At 51.2% G+C, this 23085-nt stretch overlaps 1 protein-coding gene across 2 annotated transcripts in view; it reads left to right on the top strand.

Moving 5' to 3' along the window:
- lclat1 (lysocardiolipin acyltransferase 1) overlaps window positions 1–23085 on the top strand; it is a 141061-nt gene that overhangs the window by 37907 nt on the left and 80069 nt on the right. The gene's annotated exons all lie outside the window — the stretch shown is intronic.

Here is a 23085-nt window from a genome sequence, read left to right as displayed (position 1 = left end):
TGTGGGAGGTGAGGGGGGAGATTGCCGGGGCTCTGACCCGAATTTTTAATTCCTCTCTGGCCACTGGGGAGGTGCCAGAGGACTGGAGAACAGCTAATGTGGTCCCACTAGTTAAGAAAGGTTGTAGAGACAAGCCAGAGAACTACAGGCCAGTGAGTCTCACGTCAGTGGTGGGGAAACAACTGGAGAAGATTCTGAAGGAGAGAATCTATCTCCACTTGGAGAGGCAAGGTTTGATCAGGAATAGATCTCTGAAGGTAGAAGGCAGGTTAATAGGGGGGTGGAAAAGGCAAATGGGACACTGGCTTTTCTCAATCGGGACATAGATTACAAAAGCAGGGAGGTGATGTTGGAGTTGTACAGAACATTGGTGAGGACACAGCTGGAGTACTGTGTGTAATTCTGGGCACCACATTATAGGAAGGATGTGACTGTACTGGAGGGGGTGCAGAGGAGATTCACCAGGATGTTGCCTGGGACGGAACATTTCAGTTATGAAGAGAGGTTGGGGCTTGGGTTGTTTTCGCTGGAGCAGAGAAGTCTGAGGGGCGATCTGACCGAGGTTGCAGGGTTATGAGGGGCGTGGACAGGGGGGATAGGGAGCAGCTGGTCCCCTTAGTTGAAGGGTCGGTTACGAGGGGGACACAAGTTCAAGGTGAGGGGCGGGTGGTTTAAGGGGGATTTGAGTGAAAACATTTTTACCCAGAGAGTGGTGACGGTGTGGAACGCGCTGCCTGGGAGGGGGGTAGAGGTGGGTTGCCTCACATCCTTTAAAAAGTATTTGGATGGGCACTTGGCTCGTCATAATGTTCAGGCCAAGTGTTGACAAGTGGGATGAGGGGGGCAAGTCAGGGCCTTTCATGTGTCAGTGCAGACTCGATGGGCCGAAGGGCCTTTTCAGCACTGTGAGATTCTGAATTCTTTGATTCTGTTTACTCACCTATAGAAACTTTTAGAGTCAGTTTTATATTCACTGCTAGCTTACTTTTAAATTGCTTTTTCCCCTTCTTAATCAATCCCTTGAACTGCCTTTGCTGAATTTTAAACTGTTCCAATCCTCAGGTCTATTGCTTTTTCTTGCCAATTTGTATGCCTCTTCTTTGAATCTGTCCTGCGAGTGTTTGCTGGGGACAGTGTAGAGGGAGCTTTACTCTGTATCTAACCCCGTGCTGTTCCTGTCCTGGGAGTGTTTGATGGGGACAGTGTAGAGGGAGCTTTACTCTGTATCTAACACCGTGCTGTTCCTGTCCTGGGAGTGTTTGATGGGGACAGTGTAGAGGGAGCTTTACTCTGTATGTAACCCCGTGCTGCACCTGTCCTGGGAGTGTTTGATGGGTCAGTGTAGAGGGAGCTTTACTCTCTATCTAACTCCGTGCTGTACCTGTCCTGGGAGTATTTGATGGGGACAATGTAGAGGGAGCTTTACTCTGTATCGAACCCCGTGCTCTCCCGTCCTGGGAGTGTTTGATGGGGACAGTGTCGAGGGAGCTTTACTCTGTATCTAACCCCGTGCTGTACCTGTCCTGGGAGTGTTTGATGGGGACAGTGTAGAGGGAGCTTTACTCTGTATCTAACCCCGTGCTGTACCTGTCCTGGGAGTGTTTGATGGGGACAGTGTAGAGGGAGCTTTACTCTGTATCTAACCCCGTGCTGTACCTGTCCTGCGAGTGTTTGATGGGGACAGCGTAGAGGGAGCTTTACTCTGTATCTAACCCTGTGCTGTACCTGTCCTGGGAGTGTTTGATGGGGACAGTGTAGAGGGAGCTTTACTCTGTATCTAACGCCGTGCTGTACCTGTCCTGGGAGTGTTTGATGGGGACAGTGTAGAGTGAGCTTTACTCTGTATCCAACCCCGCGCTGTACCTTTCCTGGGAGTGTTTGATGCGGACAGTGTAGAGGGAGCTTAACTCTGTATCTAACCCCGTGCTGTACCTGTCCAGGGAGTGGTTGATGGGGACAGTGTAGAGGGAGCTTAACTCTGTATCTGACCCCGTGCTGTACCTGTCCTGGGAGTGTTTGATGCGGACAGTGTAGAGGGAGCTTTACTCTGTATCTAACCCCGTGCTGTACCTGTCCTGGGAGTGTTTGATGGGGACAGTGTAGAGGGAGCTTTACTGTGTATCTAACCCCGTGCTGTACCTGTCCTGGGAGTGTTTGATGGGGACAGTGTAGAGGGAGCTTAACTCTGTATCTAACCCTGTGCTGTACCTGTCCTGGGAGTGTTTGATGGGGACAGTGTCGAGGGAGCTTTACTCTGTATCTAACCACGTGCTGTACCTGTCCTGGGAGTGTTTGATGCGGACAGCTTTACTCTGTATCTAACCACGTGCTGTACCTGTCCTGGGAGTGTTTGATGGGGACAGTGTAGAGGGAGCTTTACTCTGTATCTAACCCCGTGCAGTACCTGACCTGGGAGTGTTTGATGCGGACAGTGTAGAGGGAGCTTTACTCTGTATCTAACCCCGTGCTGTAACTGTCCTGGGAGAGTTTGATGGGGACAGTGTAGAGGGAGCTTTAATCTGTATCTAACCCCGTGCTGTACCTGTCATGGGAGTGTTTGATGGGGACAGTGTAGAGGGAGCTTTACTCTGTATCTAACCCCGTGCTGTAACTGTCCTGGGAGAGTTTGATGGGGACAGTGTAGAGGGAGCTTAACTCTGTATCTAACCCTGTGCTGTACCTGTCCTGGGAGTGTTTGATGGGGACAGTGTCGAGGGAGCTTTACTCTGTATCTAACCACGTGCTGTACCTGTCCTGGGAGTGTTTGATGCGGACAGCTTTACTCTGTATCTAACCACGTGCTGTACCTGTCCTGGGAGTGTTTGATGGGGACAGTGTAGAGGGAGCTTAACTCTGTATCTAACCCTGTACTGTACCTGTCCTGGTCGTGTTTGATGGGGACAGTGTAGAGGGAGCTTTACTCTGTATCTAACCCCGTGCTGTAACTGTCCTGGGAGAGTTTGATGGGGACAGTGTAGAGGGAGCTTAACTCTGTATCTGACCCCGTGCTGTACCTGTCCTGGGAGTGTTTGATGGGGACAGTGTAGAGGGAGCTTTACTCTGTATCTAACCCCGTGCTGTAACTGTCCTGGGAGAGTTTGATGGGGACAGTGTAGAGGGAGCTTAACTCTGTATCTAACCCTGTGCTGTACCTGTCCTGGGAGTGTTTGATGGGGACAGTGTCGAGGGAGCTGTACTCTGTATCAAACCACGTGCTGTACCTGTCCTGGGAGTGTTTGATGCGGACAGCTTTACTCTGTATCTAACCACGTGCTGTACCTGTCCTGGGAGTGTTTGATGGGGACAGTGTAGAGGGAGCTTAACCCTGTATCTAACCCTGTGCTGTACCTGTCCTGGGCGTGTTTGATGGGGACAGTGTCGAGGGAGCTTTACTCTGTATCTAACCACGTGCTGCACCTGTCCTGGGAGTGTTTGATGCGGACAGCTTTACTCTGTATCTAACCACGTGCTGTACCTGTCCTGGGAGTGTTTGATGGGGACAGTGTAGATGGAGCTTTACTCTGTATCTAACCCCGTGCTGTACCTGTCCTGGGAGTGTTTGATGGGGACAGGGTAGAGGGAGCTTTACTCTGTATCTAACCCCGTGCTGTAACTGTCCTGGGAGAGTTTGATGGGGACAGTGTAGAGGGAGCTTAACTCTGTATCTAACCCTGTGCTGTACCTGTCCTGGGAGTGTTTGATGGGGACAGTGTCGAGGGAGCTGTACTCTGTATCAAACCACGTGCTGTACCTGTCCTGGGAGTGTTTGATGCGGACAGCTTTACTCTGTATCTAACCACGTGCTGTACCTGTCCTGGGAGTGTTTGATGGGGACAGTGTAGAGGGAGCTTAACCCTGTATCTAACCCTGTGCTGTACCTGTCCTGGGCGTGTTTGATGGGGACAGTGTCGAGGGAGCTTTACTCTGTATCTAACCACGTGCTGCACCTGTCCTGGGAGTGTTTGATGCGGACAGCTTTACTCTGTATCTAACCACGTGCTGTACCTGTCCTGGGAGTGTTTGATGGGGACAGTGTAGATGGAGCTTTACTCTGTATCTAACCCCGTGCTGTACCTGTCCTGGGAGTGTTTGATGGGGACAGTGTAGAGGGAGCTTTACTCTGTATCTAACCCCGTGCTGTACCTGTCCTGGGAATGTTTGATGGGGACAGTGTAGAGGGAGCTTTACTCTGTATCTAACCCTGTGCTGTATCTGTCCTGGGCGTGTTTGATGGGGACAGTCTAGATGGAGCTTTACTCTGTATCTATCCCCGTGCTGTACCTGTCCTGGGAGTGTTTGATGGGGACAGTGTAGAGGGAGCTTTACTCTGTATCTAACCCCGTGCTGTACCTGTCCTGGGATTGTTTGATGGGGAGTGTCTAGATGGAGCATTACTCTGTATCGAACCCCATGCTGTCTCTGTCCTGGGAGTGTTTGATGGGGTCAGTGTAGAGGGAGCTTTACTCTGCATCTAACCCCGTGCTTTATCTGTCCTGGGAGTGTTTGATGGGGACAGTGTAGAGGGAGCTTTACTCTGTATCTAACCCCGTGCAGTACCTGTCCTGGGAGTGTTTGATGGGGACAGTGTAGAGGGAGATTTACTCTGTATCTAACCCTGTGCTGTACCTGTCCTGGGAGTGTTTGATGGGAACAGTGTAGAGGGAGCTTTACTCTGTATCTAACCATGTGCTGTACCTGTCCTGGGAGTGTTTGATGGGGATAGCGTAGAGGGAGCTTTACTCTGTATCTAACCCCATGCAGTACCTGTCCTGGGAGTGTTTGATGGGGACAGTGTAGAGGGAGCTTTACTCTGTATCTAACCCCGTGCTGTACCTGTCCTGGGAGTGTTTGATGCGGACAGTGTAGAGGGAGCTTTACTCTGTATCTAACCACGTGCTGTACCTGTCCTGGGAGTGTTTGATGGGGTCAGTGTAGAGGGAGCTTTACTCTGTATCTAACCCCGTGCTGTACCTGTCCTGGGAGTGTTTGATGCGGACAGTGTAGAGGGAGCTTTACTCTGTATCTAACCCCGTGCTGTACCTGTCCTGGGAGTGTTTGATGGGGACAGTGTCGAGGGAGCTTTACTCTGTATCTAACCACGTGCTGCACCTGTCCTGGGAGTGTTTGATGAGGACAGCTTTACTCTGTATCTAACCCTGTGCTGTATCTGTCCTGGGAGTGTTTGATGGGGACAGTCTAGATGGAGCTTTACTCTGTATCTAGCCCCGTGCTGTACCTGTCCTGGGAGTGTTTGATGGGAACAGTGTAGAGGGAGCTTAACTCTGTATCTAACCCTGTGCTGTACCTGTCCTGGGCGTGTTTGATGGGTACAGTGTCGAGGGGGCTTTACTCTGTATCTCACCCCGTGCTGTAACTGTCCTGGGCGTGTTTGATGGGGACAGTGTCGAGGGAGCTTTACTCTGTATCTAACCCCGTGCTGTACCTGTCCTGGGATTGTTTGATGGGGACAGTCTAGAGGGAGCTTTACTCTGTATCTGACCCCATGCTGTCTCTGTCCTGGGAGTGTTTGATGGGGACAGTGTAGAGGGAGCGTTACTCTGTATCTAACCTCGTGCTGGACCTGTCCTGGGAGTGTTTGATGCAGACAGCTTTACTCTGTATCTAACCACGTGCTGTACCTGTCCTGGGAGTGTTTGATGGGGACAGTGTAGATAGAGCTTTACTCTGTATCTAACCCCGTGCAGTACCTGTCCTGGGAGTGTTTGATGCGGACAGTGTAGAGGGAGCTTTACTCTGTATCTAACCCCGTGCTGTAACTGTCCTGGGAGAGTTTGATGGGGACAGTGTAGAGGGAGCTTAACTCTGTATCTGACCCCGTGCTGTACCTGTCCTGGGAGTGTTTGATGGGGACAGTGTAGAGGGAGCTTTACTCTGTATCTAACCCCGTGCTGTACCTGTCCTGGGAGTGTTTGATGGGGACAGTATCGGTGGAGCTTTACTCTGTATCTAACCACGTGCTGTACCTGTCCTGGGAGTGTTTGATGCGGACAGCTTTACTCTGTATCTAACCACGTGCTGTACCTGTCCTGGGAGTGTTTGATGGGGTCAGTGTAGAGGGAGCTTTACTCTGTATCTAACCCCGTGCTGTACCTGTCCTGGGAGTCTTTGATGGGGACAGTGTAGAGGGAGCTTAACTCTGTATCTAAACCCGTGCTGTTCCTGTCCTGGGAGTGTTTGATGGGGACAGTGTAGATGGAGCTTTACTCTGTATCTAGCCCCGTGCTGTACCTGTCCTGGGAGTGTTTGATGTGGACAGCTTTACTCTGTATCTAACCCCGTGCTGTACCTGTCCTGGGAGTGTTTGATGGGGACAGTGTAGAGGGAGATTTACTCTGTATCTAACCCTGTGCTGTACCTGTCCTGGGATTGTTTGATGGGGACAGTCTAGATGGAGCTTTACTCTGTATCTAACCCCGTGCTGTACCTGTCCTGGGAGTGTTTGATGGGGACAGTGTAGAGGGAGCATTACTCTGTATCTGACCCCGTGCTGTACCTATCCTGGGAGTGTTTGATGGGGACAGTGTGGAGGGAGCGTTACTCTGTATCTAACCCCGTGCTGTACCTGTCCTGGGAGTGTTTGATGGGGACAGTGTAGAGGGAGATTTACTCTGTATCTAACCCTGTGCTGTACCTGTCCTGGGAGTGTTTGATGGGAACAGTGTAGAGGGAGCTTTACTCTGTATCTAACCATGTGCTGTACCTGTCCTGGGAGTGTTTGATGGGGACAGCGTAGAGGGAGCTTTACTCTGTATCTAACCCCATGCTGTACCTGTCCTGGGAGTGTTTGATGGGGACAGTGTCGAGGGAGCTTTACTCTGTATCTAACCCCGTGCTGTACCTGTCCTGGGAGTGTTTGATGCGAACAGCTTTACTCTGTATCTAACCACGTGCTGTACCTGTCCTGGGAGTGTTTGATGGGGACAGTGTAGATGGAGCTTTACTCTGTATCTAACCCCGTGCAGTACCTGTCCTGGGAGTGTTTGATGCGGACAGTGTAGAGGGAGCTTTACTCTGTATCTAACCACGTGCTGTACCTGTCCTGGGAGTGTTTGATGCGGACAGCTTTACTCTGTATCTAACCACGTGCTGTACCTGTCCTGGGAGTGTTTGATGGGGACAGTGTAGAGGGAGCTTTACTCTGTATCTGACCACGTGCTGTACCTGTCCTGGGAGTGTTTGATGGGGTCAGTGTAGAGGGAGCTTTACTCTGTATCGAACCCCATGCTGTCTCTGTCCTGGGAGTGTTTGATGGGGTCAGTGTAGAGGGAGCTTGACTCTGCATCTAACCCCGTGCTTTATCTGTCCTGGGAGTGTTTGATGGGGACAGTGTAGAGGGAGCTTTACTCTGCATCTAACCCCGTGCTTTATCTGTCCTGGGAGTGTTTGATGGGGACAGTGTAGAGGGAGCTTTACTCTGTATCTAACCCCGTGCTGTACCTGTCCTGGGAGTGTTTGATGGGGACAGTGTAGTGGGAGATTTACTCTGTATCTAACCCTGTGCTGTACCTGTCCTGGGAGTGTTTGATGGGAACAGTGTCGAGGGAGCTTTACTCTGTATCTAACCATGTGCTGTACCTCTCCTGGGAGTGTTTGATGGGGACAACGTAGAGAGAGCTTTACTCTGTATCTAACCCCATGCTGTACCTGTCCTGGGAGTGTTTAATGGGGACAGTGTAGAGGGAGCTTTACTCTGTATCTAACCCCGTGCTGTACCTGTCCTAGGAGTGTTTGATGGGGACAGTGAAGAGGGAGCGTTACTCTGTATCTAACCCCGTGCTGTACCTGTCCTGGGAGTGTTTGATGGGGACAGTGTAGATGGAACTTTACTCTGTATCTAACCCCGTGCTGTACCTGTCATGGGAGTGTTTGATGGGGACAGTGTAGAGGGAGCTTTACTCTGTATCTAACCCCGTGCTGTAACTGTCCTGGGAGAGTTTGATGGGGACAGTGTAGAGGGAGCTTAACTCTGTATCTAACCCTGTGCTGTACCTGTCCTGGGAGTGTTTGATGGGGACAGTGTCGAGGGAGCTTTACTCTGTATCTAACCACGTGCTGTACCTGTCCTGGGAGTGTTTGATGCGGACAGCTTTACTCTGTATCTAACCACGTGCTGTACCTGTCCTGGGAGTGTTTGATGGGGACAGTGTAGAGGGAGCTTAACTCTGTATCTAACCCTGTACTGTACCTGTCCTGGTCGTGTTTGATGGGGACAGTGTAGAGGGAGCTTTACTCTGTATCTAACCCCGTGCTGTAACTGTCCTGGGAGAGTTTGATGGGGACAGTGTAGAGGGAGCTTAACTCTGTATCTGACCCCGTGCTGTACCTGTCCTGGGAGTGTTTGATGGGGACAGTGTAGAGGGAGCTTTACTCTGTATCTAACCCCGTGCTGTAACTGTCCTGGGAGAGTTTGATGGGGACAGTGTAGAGGGAGCTTAACTCTGTATCTAACCCTGTGCTGTACCTGTCCTGGGAGTGTTTGATGGGGACAGTGTCGAGGGAGCTGTACTCTGTATCAAACCACGTGCTGTACCTGTCCTGGGAGTGTTTGATGCGGACAGCTTTACTCTGTATCTAACCACGTGCTGTACCTGTCCTGGGAGTGTTTGATGGGGACAGTGTAGAGGGAGCTTAACCCTGTATCTAACCCTGTGCTGTACCTGTCCTGGGCGTGTTTGATGGGGACAGTGTCGAGGGAGCTTTACTCTGTATCTAACCACGTGCTGCACCTGTCCTGGGAGTGTTTGATGCGGACAGCTTTACTCTGTATCTAACCACGTGCTGTACCTGTCCTGGGAGTGTTTGATGGGGACAGTGTAGATGGAGCTTTACTCTGTATCTAACCCCGTGCTGTACCTGTCCTAGGAGTGTTTGATGGGGACAGTCTAGATGGAGCTTTACTCTGTATCTAACCCCGTGCTGTACCTGTCCTGGGAGTGTTTGATGGGGACAGTGTAGAGGGAGCTTTACTCTGTATCTAACCCCGTGCTGTACCTGTCCTGGGAATGTTTGATGGGGACAGTGTAGAGGGAGCTTTACTCTGTATCTAACCCTGTGCTGTATCTGTCCTGGGAGTGTTTGATGGGGACAGTCTAGATGGAGCTTTACTCTGTATCTATCCCCGTGCTGTACCTGTCCTGGGAGTGTTTGATGGGGACAGTGTAGAGGGAGCTTTACTCTGTATCTAACCCCGTGCTGTACCTGTCCTGGGATTGTTTGATGGGGAGTGTCTAGATGGAGCATTACTCTGTATCGAACCCCATGCTGTCTCTGTCCTGGGAGTGTTTGATGGGGTCAGTGTAGAGGGAGCTTTACTCTGCATCTAACCCCGTGCTTTATCTGTCCTGGGAGTGTTTGATGGGGACAGTGTAGAGGGAGCTTTACTCTGTATCTAACCCCGTGCAGTACCTGTCCTGGGAGTGTTTGATGGGGACAGTGTAGAGGGAGATTTACTCTGTATCTAACCCTGTGCTGTACCTGTCCTGGGAGTGTTTGATGGGAACAGTGTAGAGGGAGCTTTACTCTGTATCTAACCATGTGCTGTACCTGTCCTGGGAGTGTTTGATGGGGATAGCGTAGAGGGAGCTTTACTCTGTATCTAACCCCATGCTGTACCTGTCCTGGGAGTGTTTGATGGGGACAGTGTAGAGGGAGCTTTACTCTGTATCTAACCCCGTGCTGTACCTGTCCTGGGAGTGTTTGATGCGGACAGTGTAGAGGGAGCTTTACTCTGTATCTAACCACGTGCTGTACCTGTCCTGGGAGTGTTTGATGAGGACAGCTTTACTCTGTATCTAACCCTGTGCTCTATCTGTCCTGGGAGTGTTTGATGGGGACAGTCTAGATGGAGCTTTACTCTGTATCTAGCCCCGTGCTGTACCTGTCCTGGGAGTGTTTGATGGGAACAGTGTAGAGGGAGCTTAACTCTGTATCTAACCATGTGCTGTACCTGTCCTGGGCGTGTTTGATGGGTACAGTGTCGAGGGGGCTTTACTCTGTATCTAACCCCGTGCTGTAACTGTCCTGGGCGTGTTTGATGGGGACAGTGTCGAGGGAGCTTTACTCTGTATCTAACCCCGTGCTGTACCTGTCCTGGGAGTGTTTGATGGGGACAGTGTAGAGGGAGCTTTACTCTGTATCTAACCCCGTGCTGTACCTGTCCTGGGATTGTTTGATGGGGACAGTCTAGATGGAGCATTACTCTGTATCGAACCCCATGCTGTCTCTGTCCTGGGAGTGTTTGATGGGGTCAGTGTAGAGGGAGCTTTACTCCGTATCTGACCCCGTGCTGTACCTGTCCTGGGAGTGTTTGATGGGGACAGTGTAGAGGGAGCGTTACTCTGTATCTAACCTCGTGCTGGACCTGTCCTGGGAGTGTTTGATGCAGACAGCTTTACTCTGTATCTAACCACGTGCTGTACCTGTCCTGGGAGTGTTTGATGGGGACAGTGTAGATGGAGCTTTACTCTGTATCTAACCCCGTGCAGTACCTGTCCTGGGAGTGTTTGATGCGGACAGTGTAGAGGGAGCTTTACTCTGTATCTAACCCCGTGCTGTAACTGTCCTGGGAGAGTTTGATGGGGACAGTGTAGAGGGAGCTTAACTCTGTATCTGACCCCGTGCTGTATCTGTCCTGGGAGTGTTTGATGGGGACAGTGTAGAGGGAGCTTTACTCTGTATCTAACCCCGTGCTGTACCTGTCCTGGGAGTGTTTGATGGGGACAGTATCGAGGGAGCTTTACTCTGTATCTAACCACGTGCTGTACCTGTCCTGGGAGTGTTTGATGCGGACAGCTTTACTCTGTATCTAACCACGTGCTGTACCTGTCCTGGGAGTGTTTGATGGGGTCAGTGTAGAGGGAGCTTTACTCTGTATCTAACCCCGTGCTGTACCTGTCCTGGGAGTCTTTGATGGGGACAGTGTAGAGGGAGCTTAACTCTGTATCTAACCCTGTGCTGTACCTGTCCTGGGCGTGTTTGATGGGGACAGTGTCGAGGGAGCTTTCCTCTGTATCTAACCACGTGCTGCACCTGTCCTGGGAGTGTTTGATGCGGACAGCTTTACTCTGTATCTAACCACGTGCTGTACCTGTCCTGGGAGTGTTTGATGGGGACAGTGTAGAGGGAGCTTTACTCTGTATCTAACCACGTGCTGTACCTGTCCTGGGAGTGTTTGATGGGGTCAGTGTCGAGGGAGCTTTACTCTGTATCGAACCCCATGCTATCTCTGTCCTGGGAGTGTTTGATGGGGTCAGTGTAGAGGGAGCTTTACTCTGCATCTAACCCCGTGCTTTATCTGTCCTGGGAGTGTTTGATGGGGACAGTGTAGAGGGAGATTGACTCTGTATCTAACCCTGTGCTGTACCTGTCCTGGGAGTGTTTGATGGGAACAGTGTAGAGGGAGCTTTACTCTGTATCTAACCATGTGCTGTACCTGTCCTGGGAGTGTTTGATGGGGACAGTGTAGAGGGAGCTTTACTCTGCATCTAACCCCGTGCAGTACCTGACTTGGGAGTGTTTGATGCGGACAGTGTAGAGGGAGCTTTACTCTGTATCTAACCCCGTGCTGTAACTGTCCTGGGAGAGTTTGATGGGGACAGTGTAGAGGGAGCTTAACTCTGTATCTGACCCCGTGCTGTACCTGTCCTGGGAGTGTTTGATGGGGACAGTGTAGAGGGAGCTTTACTCTGTATCTAACCCCGTGCTGTACCTGTCATGGGAGTGTTTGATGGGGACAATGTAGAGGGATCTTTACTCTGTATCTAACCCCGTGCTGTAACTGTCCTGGGACAGTTTGATGGGGACAGTGTAGAGGGAGCTTAACTCTGTATCTAACCCTGTGCTGTACCTGTCCTGGGAGTGTTTGATGGGGACAGTGTAGAGGGAGCTTAACTCTGTATCTAACCCTGTGCTGTACCTGTCCTGGGCGTGGTTGATGGGGACAGTGTCGAGGGAGCTTTACTCTGTATCTAACCCCGTGCTGTACCTGTCCTGGGATTGTTTGATGGGGACAGTCTAGATGGAGCATTACTCTGTATCGAACCCCATGATTTCTCTGTCCTGGGAGTGTTTGATGGGGTCAGTGTAGAGGGAGCTTTACTCTGCATCTAACCCCGTGCTTTATCTGTCCTGGGAGTGTTTGATGGGGACAGTGTAGAGGGAGCTTTACTCTGTATCTGACCCCGTGCTGTACCTGTCCTGGGAGTGTTTGATGGGGACAGTTTAGAGGGAGCGTTACTCTGTATCTAACCCCGTGCTGTACCTGTCCTGGGAGTGTTTGATGGGGAGAGTGTAGATGGAGCTTAACTCTGTATCTGACCCCGTGCTGTACCGGTCCTGGGAGTGTTTGACGGGGACAGTGTAGAGGGAGCTTTACTCTGTATCTAACCCCGTGCTGTACCTGTCCTGGGAGTGTTTGATGGGGACAGTGTAGAGGGAGCTTAACTCTGTATCTAACCCTGTGCTGTACCTGTCCTGGACGTGTTTGATGGGGACAGTGTCGAGGGAGCTTTACTCTGTATCTAACCACGTGCTGCACCTGTCCTGGGAGTGTTTGATGCGGACAGCTTTACTCTGTATCTAACCACGTGCTGTACCTGTCCTGGGAGTGTTTGATGGGGACAGTGTAGAGGGAGCTTTACTCTGTATCTAACCACGTGCTGTACCTGTCCTGGGAGTGTTTGATGGGGACAGTGTAGAGGGAGCATTACTCTGTATCGTACCCCATGCTATCTCTGTCCTGGGAGTGTTTGATGGGGTCAGTGTAGAGGGAGCCTTACTCTGCATCTAACCCCGTGCTTTATCTGTCCTGGGAGTGTTTGATGGGGACAGTGTAGAGGGAGCTTTACTCTGCATCTAACCCCGTGCTTTATCTGTCCTGGGAGTGTTTGATGGGGACAGTGTAGAGGGAGCTTTACTCTGTATCTAACCCCGTGCTGTACCTGTCCTGGGAGTGTTTGATGGGGACAGTGTAGAGGGAGATTTACTCTGTATCTAACCCTGTGCTGTACCTGTCCTGGGAGTGTTTGATGGGAACACTGTAGAGGGAGCTTTACTCTGTATCTAACCATGTGTTGTACCTGTCCTGGGAGTGTTTGATGGGGACAGCGTAGAGAGAGCTTTACTCTGTATCTAAACCCGTGCTGTTCCTGTCCTGGGAGTGTTTGATGGGGACAGTGTAGATGGAGCTTTACTCTGTATCTAGCCCCGTGCTGTACCTGTCCTGGGAGTGTTTGATGTGGACAGCTTTACTCTGTATCTAACCCCGTGCTGTACCTGTCCTGGGACTGTTTGATGGGGACAGTGTAGAGGGAGATTTACTCTGTATCTAACCCTGTGCTGTACCTGTCCTGGGATTGTTTGATGGGGACAGTCTAGATGGAGCTTTACTCTGTATCTAACCCCGTGCTGTACCTGTCCTGGGAGTGTTTGATGGGGACAGTGTAGAGGGAGCATTACTCTGTATCTGACCCCGTGCTGTACCTATCCTGGGAGTGTTTGATGGGGACAGTGTGGAGGGAGTGTTACTCTGTATCTAACCCCGTGCTGTACCTGTCCTGGGAGTGTTTGATGGGGACAGTGTAGAGGGAGATTTACTCTGTATCTAACCCTGTGCTGTACCTGTCCTGGGAGTGTTTGATGGGAACAGTGTAGAGGGAGCTTTACTCTGTATCTAACCATGTGCTGTACCTGTCCTGGGAGTGTTTGATGGGGACAGCGTAGAGGGAGCTTTACTCTGTATCTAACCCCATGCTGTACCTGTCCTGGGAGTGTTTGATGGGGACAGTGTAGAGGGAGCTTTATTCTGTATCTAACCCCGTGCTGTACCTGTCCTGGGAGTGTTTGATGCGAACAGCTTTACTCTGTATCTAACCACGTGCTGTACCTGTCCTGGGAGTGTTTGATGGGGACAGTGTAGATGGAGCTTTACTCTGTATCTAACCCCGTGCAGTACCTGTCCTGGGAGTGTTTGATGCGGACAGTGTAGAGGGAGCTTTACTCTGTATCTAAGCCCGTGCTGTACCTGTCCTGGGAGTGTTTGATGGGGACAGTGTCGAGGGAGCTTTACTCTGTATCTAACCACGTGCTGTACCTGTCCTGGGAGTGTTTGATGCGGACAGCTTTACTCTGTATCTAACCACGTGCTGTACCTGTCCTGGGAGTGTTTGATGGGGTCAGTGTAGAGGGAGCTTTACTCTGTATCTAACCCCGTGCTGTACCTGTCCTGGGAGTCTTTGATGGGGACAGTGTAGAGGGAGCTTAACTCTGTATCTAACCCTGTGCTGTACCTGTCCTGGGAGTGTTTGATGGGGACAGTGTAGAGGGAGATTGACTCTGTATCTAACCCTGTGCTGTACCTGTCCTGGGAGTGTTTGATGGGAACAGTGTAGAGGGAGCTTTACTCTGTATCTAACCATGTGCTGTACCTGTCCTGGGAGTGTTTGATGGGGACAGTGTAGAGGGAGCTTTACTCTGCATCTAACCCCGTGCAGTACCTGACCTGGGAGTGTTTGATGCGGACAGTGTAGAGGGAGCTTTACTCTGTATCTAACCCCGTGCTGTAACTGTCCTGGGAGAGTTTGATGGGGACAGTGTAGAGGGAGCTTAACTCTGTATCTGACCCCGTGCTGTACCTGTCCTGGGAGTGTTTGATGGGGACAGTGTAGAGGGAGCTTTACTCTGTATCTAACCCCGTGCTGTACCTCTCCTGGGAGTGTTTGATGGGGACAACGTAGAGAGAGCTTTACTCTGTATCTAACCCCATGCTGTACCTGTCCTGGGAGTGTTTGATGGGGACAGTGTAGAGGGAGCTTTACTCTGTATCTAACCCCGTGCTGTACCTGTCCTAGGAGTGTTTGATGGGGACAGTGTAGAGGGAGCGTTACTCTGTATCTAACCCCGTGCTGTACCTGTCCTGGGAGTGTTTGATGGGGACAGTGTAGATGGAGCTTTACTCTGTATCTAACCCCGTGCAGTACCTGTCCTGGGAGTGTTTGATGCGGACAGTGTAGAGGGAGCTTTACTCTGTATCTAACCCCGTGCTGTAACTGTCCTGGGAGAGTTTGATGGGGACAGTGTCGAGGGAGCTTTACTCTGTATCTAACCACGTGCTGTACCTGTCCTGGGAGTGTTTGATGCGGACAGCTTTACTCTGTATCTAACCACTTGCTGTACCTGTCCTGGGGGTGTTTGATGGGTACAGTGTAGAGGGAGCTTTACTCTGTATCTGACCACGTGCTGTACCTGTCCTGGGAGTGTTTGATGGGGTCAGTGTAGAGGGAGCTTTACTCTGTATCTAACCCCTTGCTGTACCTGTCCTGGGAGTGTTTGATGGGGACAGTGTAGAGGGAGCTTAACTCTGTATCTAACCCTGTGCTGTACCTGTCCTGGGCGTGGTTGATGGGGACAGTGTCGAGGGAGCTTTACTCTGTATCTAACCCCGTGCTGTACCTGTCCTGGGATTGTTTGATGGGGACAGTCTAGATGGAGCATTACTCTGTATCGAACCCCATGATTTCTCTGTCCTGGGAGTGTTTGATGGGGTCAGTGTAGAGGGAGCTTTACTCTGCATCTAACCCCGTGCTTTATCTGTCCTGGGAGTGTTTGATGGGGACAGTGTAGAGGGAGCTTTACTCTGTATCTGACCCCGTGCTGTACCTGTCCTGGGAGTGTTTGATGGGGACAGTTTAGAGGGAGCGTTACTCTGTATCTAACCCCGTGCTGTACCTGTCCTGGGAGTGTTTGATGGGGAGAGTGTAGATGGAGCTTAACTCTGTATCTGACCCCGTGCTGTACCTGTCCTGGGAGTGTTTGACGGGGACAGTGTAGAGGGAGCTTTACTCTGTATCTAACCCCGTGCTGTACCTGTCCTGGGAGTGTTTGATGGGGACAGTGTAGAGGGAGCTTAACTCTGTATCTAACCCTGTGCTGTACCTGTCCTGGACGTGTTTGATGGGGACAGTGTCGAGGGAGCTTTACTCTGTATCTAACCACGTGCTGCACCTGTCCTGGGAGTGTTTGATGCGGACAGCTTTACTCTGTATCTAACCACGTGCTGTACCTGTCCTGGGAGTGTTTGATGGGGACAGTGTAGAGGGAGCTTTACTCTGTATCTAACCACGTGCTATACCTGTCCTGGGAGTGTTTGATGGGGACAGTGTAGAGGGAGCATTACTCTGTATCGTACCCCATGCTATCTCTGTCCTGGGAGTGTTTGATGGGGTCAGTGTAGAGGGAGCCTTACTCTGCATCTAACCCCGTGCTTTATCTGTCCTGGGAGTGTTTGATGGGGACAGTGTAGAGGGAGCTTTACTCTGCATCTAACCCCGTGCTTTATCTGTCCTGGGAGTGTTTGATGGGGACAGTGTAGAGGGAGCTTTACTCTGTATCTAACCCCGTGCTGTACCTGTCCTGGGAGTGTTTGATGGGGACAGTGTAGAGGGAGATTTACTCTGTATCTAACCCTGTGCTGTACCTGTCCTGGGAGTGTTTGATGGGAACACTGTAGAGGGAGCTTTACTCTGTATCTAACCATGTGTTGTACCTGTCCTGGGAGTGTTTGATGGGGACAGCGTAGAGAGAGCTTTACTCTGTATCTAAACCCGTGCTGTTCCTGTCCTGGGAGTGTTTGATGGGGACAGTGTAGATGGAGCTTTACTCTGTATCTAGCCCCGTGCTGTACCTGTCCTGGGATTGTTTGATGTGGACAGCTTTACTCTGTATCTAACCCCGTGCTGTACCTGTCCTGGGACTGTTTGATGGGGACAGTGTAGAGGGAGATTTACTCTGTATCTAACCCTGTGCTGTACCTGTCCTGGGATTGTTTGATGGGGACAGTCTAGATGGAGCTTTACTCTGTATCTAACCCCGTGCTGTACCTGTCCTGGGAGTGTTTGATGGGGACAGTGTAGAGGGAGCATTACTCTGTATCTGACCCCGTGCTGTACCTATCCTGGGAGTGTTTGATGGGGACAGTGTGGAGGGAGTGTTACTCTGTATCTAACCCCGTGCTGTACCTGTCCTGGGAGTGTTTGATGGGGACAGTGTAGAGGGAGATTTACTCTGTATCTAACCCTGTGCTGTACCTGTCCTGGGAGTGTTTGATGGGAACAGTGTAGAGGGAGCTTTACTCTGTATCTAACCATGTGCTGTACCTGTCCTGGGAGTGTTTGATGGGGACAGCGTAGAGGGAGCTTTACTCTGTATCTAACCCCATGCTGTACCTGTCCTGGGAGTGTTTGATGGGGACAGTGTAGAGGGAGCTTTACTCTGTATCTAACCCCGTGCTGTACCTGTCCTGGGAGTGTTTGATGCGAACAGCTTTACTCTGTATCTAACCACGTGCTGTACCTGTCCTGGGAGTGTTTGATGGGGACAGTGTAGATGGAGCTTTACTCTGTATCTAACCCCGTGCAGTACCTGTCCTGGGAGTGTTTGATGCGGACAGTGTAGAGGGAGCTTTACTCTGTATCTAAGCCCGTGCTGTACCTGTCCTGGGAGTGTTTGATGGGGACAGTGTCGAGGGAGCTTTACTCTGTATCTAACCACGTGCTGTACCTGTCCTGGGAGTGTTTGATGCGGACAGCTTTACTCTGTATCTAACCACGTGCTGTACCTGTCCTGGGAGTGTTTGATGGGGTCAGTGTAGAGGGAGCTTTACTCTGTATCTAACCCCGTGCTGTACCTGTCCTGGGAGTCTTTGATGGGGACAGTGTAGAGGGAGCTTAACTCTGTATCTAACCCTGTGCTGTACCTGTCCTGGGCGTGTTTGATGGGGACAGTGTCGAGGGAGCTTTCCTCTGTATCTAACCACGTGCTGCACCTGTGCTGGGAGTGTTTGATGCGGACAGCTTTACTCTGTATCTAACCACGTGCTGTACCTGTCCTGGGAGTGTTTGATGGGGACAGTGTAGAGGGAGCTTTACTCTGTATCTAACCACGTGCTGTACCTGTCCTGGGAGTGTTTGATGGGGTCAGTGTCGAGGGAGCTTTACTCTGTATCGAACCCCATGCTATCTCTGTCCTGGGAGTGTTTGATGGGGTCAGTGTAGAGGGAGCTTTACTCTGCATCTAACCCCGTGCTTTATCTGTCCTGGGAGTGTTTGATGGGGACAGTGTAGAGGGAGATTGACTCTGTATCTAACCCTGTGCTGTACCTGTCCTGGGAGTGTTTGATGGGAACAGTGTAGAGGGAGCTTTACTCTGTATCTAACCATGTGCTGTACCTGTCCTGGGAGTGTTTGATGGGGACAGTGTAGAGGGAGCTTTACTCTGCATCTAACCCCGTGCAGTACCTGACCTGGGAGTGTTTGATGCGGACAGTGTAGAGGGAGCTTTACTCTGTATCTAACCCCGTGCTGTAACTGTCCTGGGAGAGTTTGATGGGGACAGTGTAGAGGGAGCTTAACTCTGTATCTGACCCCGTGCTGTACCTGTCCTGGGAGTGTTTGATGGGGACAGTGTAGAGGGAGCTTTACTCTGTATCTAACCCCGTGCTGTACCTGTCATGGGAGTGTTTGATGGGAACAGTGTCGAGGGAGCTTTACTCTGTATCTAACCATGTGCTGTACCTCTCCTGGGAGTGTTTGATGGGGACAACGTAGAGAGAGCTTTACTCTGTATCTAACCCCATGCTGTACCTGTCCTGGGAGTGTTTGATGGGGACAGTGTAGAGGGAGCTTTACTCTGTATCTAACCCCGTGCTGTACCTGTCCTAGGAGTGTTTGATGGGGACAGTGTAGAGGGAGCGTTACTCTGTATCTAACCCCGTGCTGTACCTGTCCTGGGAGTGTTTGATGGGGACAGTGTAGATGGAGCTTTACTCTGTATCTAACCCCGTGCAGTACCTGTCCTGGGAGTGTTTGATGCGGACAGTGTAGAGGGAGCTTTACTCTGTATCTAACCCCGTGCTGTAACTGTCCTGGGAGAGTTTGATGGGGACAGTGTCGAGGGAGCTTTACTCTGTATCTAACCACGTGCTGTACCTGTCCTGGGAGTGTTTGATGCGGACAGCTTTACTCTGTATCTAACCACGTGCTGTACCTGTCCTGGGGGTGTTTGATGGGTTCAGTGTAGAGGGAGCTTTACTCTGTATCTGACCACGTGCTGTACCTATCCTGGGAGTGTTTGATGGGGTCAGTGTAGAGGGAGCTTTACTCTGTATCTAACCCCTTGCTGTACCTGTCCTGGGAGTGTTTGATGGGGACAGTGTAGAGGGAGCATTACTCTGTATCGAACCCCATGCTATCTCTGTCCTGGGAGTGTTTGATGGGGACAGTGTAGAGGGAGCTTTACTCTGTATCTAACCCCGTGCTGTACCTGTCCTGGGAGTGTTTGATGGGGACAGTGTAGAGGGAGATTTACTCTGTATCTAACCCTGTGCTGTACCTGTCCTGGGAGTGTTTGATCGGAACAGTGTAGAGGGAGATTTACTCTGTATCTAACCCCGTGCTGCACCTGTCCTGGGAGTGTTTGATGGGGACAGTCTAGATGGAGCTTTACTCTGTATCTAGCCCCGTGCTGTACCTGTCCTGGGAGTGTTTGATGGGGACAGTGTAGAGGGAGCTTTACTCTGTATCTAACCCCGTGCTGCACCTGTCCTGGGAGTGTTTGATGGGGACAGTGTAGAGGGAGCTTTACTCTGTATCTAACCCCGTGCTGTACCTGTCCTGGGAGTGTTTGATGGGGACAGTGTAGAGGGAGCTTTACTCTGTATCTAACCCCGTGCTGTACCTGTCCTGGGAGTGTTTGATGGGGTCAGTGTAGAGGGAGCTTTACTCTGCATCTAACCCCGTGCTTTATCTGTCCTGGGAGTGTTTGATGGGGACAGTGTAGAGGGAGCTTTACTCTGTATCTGACCCCGTGCTGTACCTATCCTGGGAGTGTTTGATGGGGACAGTGTGGAGGGAGCGTTACTCTGTATCTAACCCCGTGCTGTACCTGACCTGGGAGTGTTTGATGGGGACAGTGTAGAGGGAGATTTACTCTGTATCTAACCCTGTGCTGTACCTGTCCTGGGAGTGTTTGATGGGAACAGTGTAGAGGGAGCTTTACTCTGTATCTAACCATGTGCTGTACCTGTCCTGGGAGTGTTTGATGGGGACAGCGTAGAGGGAGCTTTACTCTGTATCTAACCCCATGCTGTACCTGTCCTGGCAGTGTTTGATGGGGACAGTGTAGAGTGAGCTTAACTCTGTATCTAACCCTGTGCTGTACCTGTCCTGGGCGTGTTTTATGGGGACAGTGTCGAGGGAGCTTTACTCTGTATCTAACCACGTGCTGTACCTGTCCTGGGAGTGTTTGATGCGGACAGCTTTACTCTGTATCTAACCACGTGCTGTACCTGTCCTGGGAGTGTTTGATGGGGACAGTGTAGAGGGAGCTTTACTCTGTATCTAACCATGTGCTGTACCTGTCCTGGGAGTGTTTGATGGGGACAACGTAGAGAGAGCTTTACTCTGTATCTAACCCCATGCTGTACCTGTCCTGGGAGTGTTTGATGGGGACAGTGTAGAGGGAGCTTTACTCTGTATCTAACCCCGTGCTGTACCTGTCCTGGGAGTGTTTGATGGGGACAGTGTAGAGTGAGCTTTACTCTGTATCTAACCCCGTGCTGTACCTGTCCTGAGAATGTTTGATGGGGACAGTGTAGAGGGAGCTTTACTCTGTATCTAACCCCGTGCTGTACCTGTCCTGGGATTGCTTGATGGGGACAGTCTAGATAGAGCTTTACTTTGCATCTAACCCCGTGCTGTACCTGTCCTGGGAGTGTTTGATGGGGACAGTGTCGGGGAGCTTTACTCTGTATCTAACCCCGTGCTGTACCTGCCCTGGGAGTGTTTGATGGGGACAGTGTAGAGGGAGCTTTGTTCTGTATCTAACCCCGTGCTGTATCTGTCCTGGGAGTGTTTGATGGGGACAGTGTGGAGGGAGCTTTACTCTGTATCTAACCACGTGCTGTACCTGTCCTGGGAGTGTTTGATGGGGACAGTGTAGAGGGAGCTTTACTCTGTATCTAACCCCGTGCTGTACCTGTCCTGGGAGTGTTTGATGGGGACAGTGTGGAGGGAGCTTTACTCTGTATCTAACCCCGTGCTGTACCTGTCCTGGGAGTGTTTGATGGGGACAGTGTAGAGGGAGCTTTACTCTGTGCTGAGCTTCCCATCTGCTCAAAAACAAAGTTCTAAATGTTTTTAAATATGGTTTAGTTGAGGAGCTGAGCAGGCGTTGAAGAGAGAGTTTGCAGATAAGACAGTTCATGACAGGAATAGAAACAGATTGGGCAGCCAGCTGAGCATTTCCTGTTGTCAGTATTGCAAAACTTGAGATCCGAACAGGTGGTCAGACGATTTCCAGCAAATTGACAGGCGCAGAGTAACCACGGCAGTGACAGGTCCGCGAGCAGAGCCTGCCCAACATCCTGCCGCGGTGAATCTGCAGTCTGCACAGAGAGGCAGAGTGCACGAGAGGGCCTTGGACAGGATGGTGCAGCTGAAGCATTTCTTCCTCAATACAGTGGCTGCTCTCAGCGGGAGCTGTGGACCAATTGCCAACCTGCGCGACATTTGGGTCCTTCAACACAAGCCGAGGTCTCGAACACCTCCCTCGCCCCTCTCCTACAAGGCCCCATGGCCCCGCTACCCTCATCCATTGCAGTTTAGCGGATTAGTAACTGATCACATCCTGGGTACAGCACGTGGTTGGATACAGAGTAAAGCTCCCTCTACACTGTCCCCATCAAACACTCCCAGGACAGGTACAGCACAGGGTTAGATACAGAGCAAAGCTCCCTCTACACTGTCCGCATCAAACACTCCCAGGACAGGTACAGCACAGGGTTAGATACAGAGTAAAGCTCCCTCTACACTGTCCGCATCAAACACTCCCAGGACAGGTACAGCACGGGGTTAGATACAGAGTAAAGCTCCCTCTACACTGTCCCCATCAAGCACTCCCAGGACAGGAACAGCACGGGGTTAGATACAGAGTAAAGCTCCCTCTACACTGTCCCCATCAAACACTCCCAGGACAGGTACAGCACGGGGTTAGATACAGAGTAAAGCTCCCTCTACGCTGTCCCCATCAAACACTCGCAGGACAGGTACAGCACGGGGTTAGATACAGAGTAAAGCTCCCTCTACACTGTCCCCATCAAACACTCCCAGGACAGGTACAGCACGGGGTTAGATACAGAGTAAAGCTCCCTCTACACTGTCCCCATCAAGCACTCCCAGGACAGGAACAGCACGGGGTTAGATACAGAGTAAAGCTCCCTCTACACTGTCCCCATCAAACACTCCCAGGACAGGTACAGCACGGGGTTAGATACAGAGTAAAGCTCCCTCTACACTGTCCCCATCAAACACTCCCAGGACAGGTACAGCATGGGGTTAGATACAGAGTAAAGCTCCCTCTACACTGTCCCCATCAAACACTCCCAGGGCAGGTACAGCACGGGGATAGATACAGAGTAAAGCTCCCTCTACACTGTCCCCATCAGACACTCCCAGGACAGGTACAGCACGGGGTTAGATACAGAGTAAAACTCGCTCTGCACTGTCCCCATCAAACACTCCCAGGACAGGTATAGCGCGGGGTTAGATACAGAGTAAAGCTCCCTCTACACTGTCCCCACCAAACACTCCCAGGACAGGTATAGCACGGGGTTAGATACAGAGTAAAGCTCCCTCTACACTGTCCCCATCAAACACTCCCAGCACAGGTACAGCACGTGGTTCGATACAGAGTTAAGCTCCCTCTACACTGTCCCCATCAAACACTCCCAGGACAGGTACAGCACGGGGTTAGATACAGAGTAAAGCTCCCTCTACACTGTCCCCATCAAACACTCCCAGGACAGGTACAGCATGGGGTTAGATACAGAGTAAAGCCCCCTCTACACTGTCCCCATCAAACACTCCCAGGACAGGTACAGTACGGGGTTAGATACAGAGTAAAGCTCCCTCTACACTGTCCCCATCAAACACTCCCAGGACAGGTACAGCACGGGGTTAGATACAGAGTAAAGCTCCCTCTACACTGTCCCCATCAAACACTCCCAGGACAGGT

The sequence above is a fragment of the Scyliorhinus torazame genome, chromosome 4, assembly GCF_047496885.1.
Source record: "Scyliorhinus torazame isolate Kashiwa2021f chromosome 4, sScyTor2.1, whole genome shotgun sequence".
NCBI lineage: Eukaryota > Metazoa > Chordata > Chondrichthyes > Carcharhiniformes > Scyliorhinidae > Scyliorhinus > Scyliorhinus torazame.
The sequence above is the reverse complement of the archived record's forward strand: the minus strand, read 5'-3'. Positions and strand labels throughout refer to the sequence as shown.